At 44.3% G+C, this 6,000-nt stretch overlaps 1 protein-coding gene across 1 annotated transcript in view; it reads right to left on the bottom strand.

Moving 5' to 3' along the window:
- Positions 1-5,197, bottom strand: part of SYNE2 (spectrin repeat containing nuclear envelope protein 2) — a 799,180-nt gene extending 793,983 nt beyond the window's left edge. The window contains exon 1 of the mRNA XM_053697281.1: positions 5,078-5,197. The gene's annotated coding sequence lies outside the window, so the exon portion shown is untranslated. The remainder of the gene's footprint in view (positions 1-5,077) is intronic.
- Between the last annotated feature and the right edge of the window lie 803 nt (positions 5,198-6,000).

Below are 6,000 nucleotides of genomic sequence, written 5' to 3' on the forward strand. Positions count from 1 at the left end.
ACTGAGATGGGTAAAACGGAGGAGTAGCGTCTCAGCTTTGGTAGAAGGAGTTACAAAAATCTATGACAGGACTCCTACCCAAATAATAGTTTTATGCAACAACCCTACTGTCCTGGAAAACAAAAGAAAATTACATTTTGGAAACTAACAATGTGTATTCAAAATAAAATTGAGGCTTAAACATTGAGTCACCTTGTAATAATTACAGGTTTCTCAGTAACCGAGCTGAGCATCTCATAATCACAGGGAAACACTGTTGTGGTTTAACCTTTAAGATGCCAGCGAGAGCGGCAATGTGCTGCAATACTGATCAGGTGAGGGTCACTTACATCTGGGGTATGTGGAGCTCACATATTAAAGCACAGCGGCTTCATAAAAAGTCAGTTATTTGACTTAGATGATGTACGCTTTAAAGCGATAGTAACACTTTTTATACACACACAATATACATCAGCAGTACAACTCTCCATTGCTAATAATCTGCATCAAACTAAATGTTTAAAACTGTCAATTGGTTTCAAACAGCTGTATTATTTTAAAGGGGTAGTGTACTGTAACATGCTCGTCCCTTTAATCTGTTTCCAGTTATACAGTACAATTTACCTGCTGGAGAGTATTTCATTGTTTACAAATAGCTCATTTACATTTATTTTGGCATTTGAAATAGCTCCTTTAGCCTGTAGTATTCACACCTTTACTGAAAATGTCAATACTTAAGTATTAACAATAGAAACGTTAAATAAACAGCTAGCAGGGGGTGTCAATCAACCCGATCGTATTCGATCGGGTTGATTTCTGTCTGCGGCTTAGAGCATGCAGACAATTTATGGAGCAGCGGTCTAAAGACCACTGCTTCACAAATTCTATTTCCAGGCTCGCCGAAAACAAAGGGCCTCAAGCTCCATACGGAGCGTGATAAATATGCCCCAGTGTGGGAGTTAGGAGAGATAAGTACTAAAATGTGAGTTTTCACTTGTTCTCTCTATGAGCCGGATTCTCTAAAGCTCTTTGGTCTAAATCCCTTGTTTGCTGTGACCAGTTAGGAACAAAAATAACTGAGCTTCTGCACTGATCAGGCAATCACTGGGTAAGCTGTTGCAGGGTCACAGATCTGAGTGCAGTAAGAAAACACAGGTTTTAGAGTTTATTACTACACATAAATAAATGTTTTATGATGAAGTATTATTTTAAAGGGACATAAATCACAAATTATTCCTTCATGATTCAGATAAAGCATACAATTTTTAATAGGAGTAAACTGGATCTAGATATCTCTTTAACAAAGAATAATATGAAAATGAATTTCGCTTCAACGTGATCTGGAACATGAATGTATTTTGCTTTAACGTGATCTGGAACCAATCAGCGTGTTTGAATCAGTATGAAGAGGTACGACAAAGTGTAGCAAATCGGACCGCTTCTTTCAGTTGCGGTCTTCACTACGGAAGCCTAACTTGGACAAAAAAAAGAGCAACGCGTTTCGGCAAACGTGCCTTTCTCAAGAGCTTGCTTCAAACACGCTGATTGGTTTTGAGCGCGGTGCATTAGCCTTGGTTTTACCCTTGATTATGCAATTCTACATCACACTGTGGTCAGCTATAACGAGCGGTCTCTATATTCCACCACGTGATTTATAATTCTAGGTAGCGCTATCAGTGTATGCAGCACATAGACATAAGACAAAATAACAGTGAATATTCCAGCCAAAAAGCTGACTTTTTTCTCAATTAGTGGTCAAGGGGTTTTTCCTGCAACTCCCTTTTACTCCTGCAACATAAGAAATATTGTTCTAACTCCCTCAAAAAACACTAACATAGATTTTATGCCTATTTGCTCAGTGTATTTCAGTGTCTCTCCTTGTGATAAATGTAATGTACCTTGCACAGCAATGTGGAAATTGTTGGTGCTTTATAAATAATGTATAATAATAATTTACCCCAAAAAAACACATGCTCACACTTGCTATACCCCCCTATCCTCATTAACATTCTCCCTTTCACCTGCGGAGTATTTATATGGACATAAAACTCAAAACTGAAACACACATGAAACTAGTTCAGTTTTGAAAAAAAAAGTAAAAGTGCTATTAGTGTGCACGGGGCTTACGTACATATACCCTGTAAACCTGCATCAAACACCTCACCTGCTCAGAGCCAGGTGGCATAAAACATTAGCGCTAATTCAGTGTAGGTTATACAAGACAATGCCAACTCTTAGGGAAGGCGCTGTATTTAATACAGATGCACGAGCAGTATTCTCCCTATGGTCTTTTTAGTGGGCACAGCACCAGGCTCATTTGACTGACCACCCAGCTAAGATTTAGTAATATTAAATCTTTTTAATGTATGTGGCACAAATGATCATGTAATCAATTTATGTTAAATTATGCAATCAATTTGTGCTTTGGATAGCTTAAGTAACATTTATAAATGACAGAAAATGTTATAATATTACAAAGTATTACACTGCTCCCACCCAGCTACTTCATAATGCCATTCGGCTAGCAAAACCCTCTATGGTGAACACTGACAAGGCATATGTACATATACTCTATACTGTCACTCAAACAGTAATCACTTTTACTAGAAGCTTTTGCTTATAAATGTGTACTGCAAAAAAAACTTCTATTGAAAATTCTAATGCACTCATGTACCTCTTAATTTGGTGTTTTATGTCTCTTCAAGAGTTTTTATTATGGGAACCGAAGCAGGCAGCTTCCCAGGGATCAGACGCTGTGTCTATTTTACAACTCTGCCTTTCAGTGTGTGCACATGCATGTCATAAAGCTACCATATAACAAGTACACAAAAACACAAGGAGTGCCGTGAGCTACTGAACATTCTAAGGCACAGTTTAACCCTTTGTCTACCAGAAAGAGCTGCAGAGCACGATATATTGAGTAAAATAACCTTTAATACCCAACCATCAATTAACACAGTTTATGGCCAAAAAAATCAGGACAAAATCATTTGGTGTGAAAGTGGGTACAGGGTGAGGGTGAAGTAATCTAAAATAAGAAGCAAGTAAACTTTTTTTTTTTTCTCAGCCGAAAAATGATTTTAGTTGGTTATTGCTTAATATGATTCAAAACAAACATCTGGCCTAACACTCAGCCAAGTTCAATGCATCACTAGTGACTGCTGTTACATTCTTAGACATTATAAAAGCACAGGGATTAACCCTTTCATTGCCAATGAGGTCCACAACAAAAAGAGAACTGTCACTGTTTTCTGTAATATATACACAATGAAGGATCCCAAAAACTAAACTTACATTTTATACTTATGACAAAACTGAACCACAAATCTAATAAGTTATGTTTTGAAGCAAAGTTGGTAAACCATTTAGAAATGTGCCCAAACTGGTACTTGTATTTAAAAGTTAAAATCTGAGTTTAGGAACAAGCAAACAATAAAGTTCTGATTTATTTTTCAACCCATAATAATCATACATAAACAAAAAGTATTTGCTGGTATAGCAGGAATTTAACTAAGTGGTGCAGTTACAGCCAAGGGAACCCAGAAGTAGGTGGGTAACAGCGATAGATTGCCCAGCAGTAGGTGGGTAACAGCGAGAGATTGCCCAGCAGTAGGTGGGTAACAGCGATAGATTGCCCAGCAGTAGGTGGGTAACAGCGAGAGATTGCCCAGCAGTAGGTGGGTAACAGCGAGAGATTGCCCAGCAGTAGGTGGGTAACAGCGAGGGATTGCCCAGCAGTAGGTGGGTAACAGCGAGGGATTGCCCAGCAGTAGGTGGGTAACAGCGAGAGATTGCCCAGCAGTAGGTGGGTAACAGCGAGAGATTGCCCAGCAGTAGGTGGGTAACAGCGAGAGATTGCCCAGCAGTAGGTGGGTAACAGCGAGGGATTGCCCAGCAGTAGGTGGGTAACAGCGAGGGATTGCCCAGCAGCAGGTGGGTAACAGCGAGGGATTGCCCAGCAGCAGGTGGGTAACAGCGAGGGATTGCCCAGCAGCAGGTGGGTAACAGCGAGGAATTGCCCAGCAGTAGGTGGGTAACAGCGAGGCATTGCCCAGCAGTAGTTGGGTAACAGCGAGGCATTGCCCAGCAGTAAGTGGGTAACAGCGAGGGATTGCCCAGCAGCAGGTGGGTAACAGCGAGGCATTGCCCAGCAGTAGTTGGGTAACAGCGAGGCACTGCCCAGCAGTAGGTTGGTAACAGCGAGGGATTGCCCAGCAGTAGGTTGGTAACAGCGAGGGATTGCCCAGCAGTAGGTTGGTAACAGCGAGGGATTGCCCAGCAGTAGGTTGGTAACAGCGAGGGATTGCCCAGCAGTAGGTTGGTAACAGCGAGGGATTGCCCAGCAGTAGTTGGGTAACAGCGAGGCACTGCCCAGCAGTAGGTTGGTAACAGCGAGGGATTGCCCAGCAGTAGTTTGGTAACAGCGAGGCATTGCCCAGCAGTAGGTGGGTAACAGCGAGGCATTGCCAGGGAATTGGTTATAAATGTCCTTGTGGGCACTAGTGCCATAGGTTCCCTACCCCTGTATTACATGTGTCTGGTTTATAGCCATTAACATCAGAAAGCAAAACTTATCTACACAAACATTTATTTTATATAACTCATCATTTATTTATTTATTTCTCTAATTCTTTTACCCATAAGAGGACAGGGGCCAGGAAATGTGATTTGAGAATTTTTTATGATGATGAAAGTTTCTTTTCCTAAAATAGTATTAATGTCCCAGCAGCTCTATGGGCAGTGCCACAGCTATATGCCCGGCATGTGCAATAGGGGTGTGCGCTCCCCCTGACAAGGAAACAGGAATAGGTAAAGGGCTCGGGGAGGGGCTACAACTGGAACACTGAGCGGGATAGGGTGATGAGGAAGGGGCTCTGGCTCAAGTGCAACCCGGGTGGTATAAAGGGGTAAGGTAGCGGGGGCACGTGGGTATAAGGGGTAGGAAGCAGAGGGCCCATGAGTAGCGGGGGTACCTGGGTAGGTAGGGGAGGCACAAGGAAAACATTATTACACTCAGATAAAACAAGGAAACTAGCGGTTATGTGACCGCCCGAATAGACCCCCAGCTCCCTGCACAAGTTCCCAGGACATTACTCACCTGTGGCGTCTGTCACCAGCAGCAGAGGGGACACTCCCGGGACAACAGAACACGGCGCCCTCTTCTCCCAGCTCTGCGCCCTTCCTTGTTATTTCCCTCCCTCCTGTCTCTAGTGTTTCCCTCGCTAACAGTGTCCCATCTCCCCTCCCCTCCGTTCCCTAATATTTCCCTGTTCCCTCCCACGCATGTGTTCTCTCCCACCCACACTGTCTGTGATCCTAAATCTGCCAGCTTAACCCTGATCCCTGGTGCTACAGGTCCCTCTAGCTGCCAGTCTGATCCCTGGTGCTACAGGTCCCTCTAGCTGCCAGTCTGATCCCTGGTGTTACAGGTCCCTCTAGCTGCCAGTCTGATCCCTGGTGTTACAGGTCCCTCTAGCTGCCAGTCTGATCCCTGGTGTTACAGGTCCTTCTAGCTGCCAGTCTGATCCCTGGTGCTACAGGTCCCTCTAGCTGTCAGTCTGATCCCTGGTGTTACAGGTCCTTCTAGCTGCCAGTCTGATCCCTGGTGCTACAGGTCCCTCTAGCTGCCAGTCTGATCCCTGGTGTTACAGGTCCCTCTAGCTGCCAGTCTGATCCCTGGTGCTACAGGTCCCTCTAGCTGCCAGTCTGATCCCTGGTGTTACAGGTCCCTCTAGCTGCCAGTCTGATCCCTGGTGCTACAGGTCCCTCTAGCTGCCAGTCTGATCCTAGGTGTTACAGGTCCCTCTAGCTGCCAGTCTGATCCCTGGTGTTACAGGTCCCTCTAGCTGCCAGTCTGATCCTAGGTGTTACAGGTCCCTCTAGCTGCCAGTCTGATCCCTGGTGCTACAGGTCCCTCTAGCTGCCAGTCAGATCCCTGGTGCTACAGGTCCCTTTAGCTGCCAGTCTGATCCCTGGTGTTACAGGTCCCTCTAGCTGCCAGTCTGATCCCTGGTGCTACAG

The sequence above is a fragment of the Bombina bombina genome, chromosome 1 (genome assembly GCF_027579735.1).
Source record: "Bombina bombina isolate aBomBom1 chromosome 1, aBomBom1.pri, whole genome shotgun sequence".
Classification (NCBI taxonomy): Eukaryota; Metazoa; Chordata; class Amphibia; order Anura; family Bombinatoridae; genus Bombina; species Bombina bombina.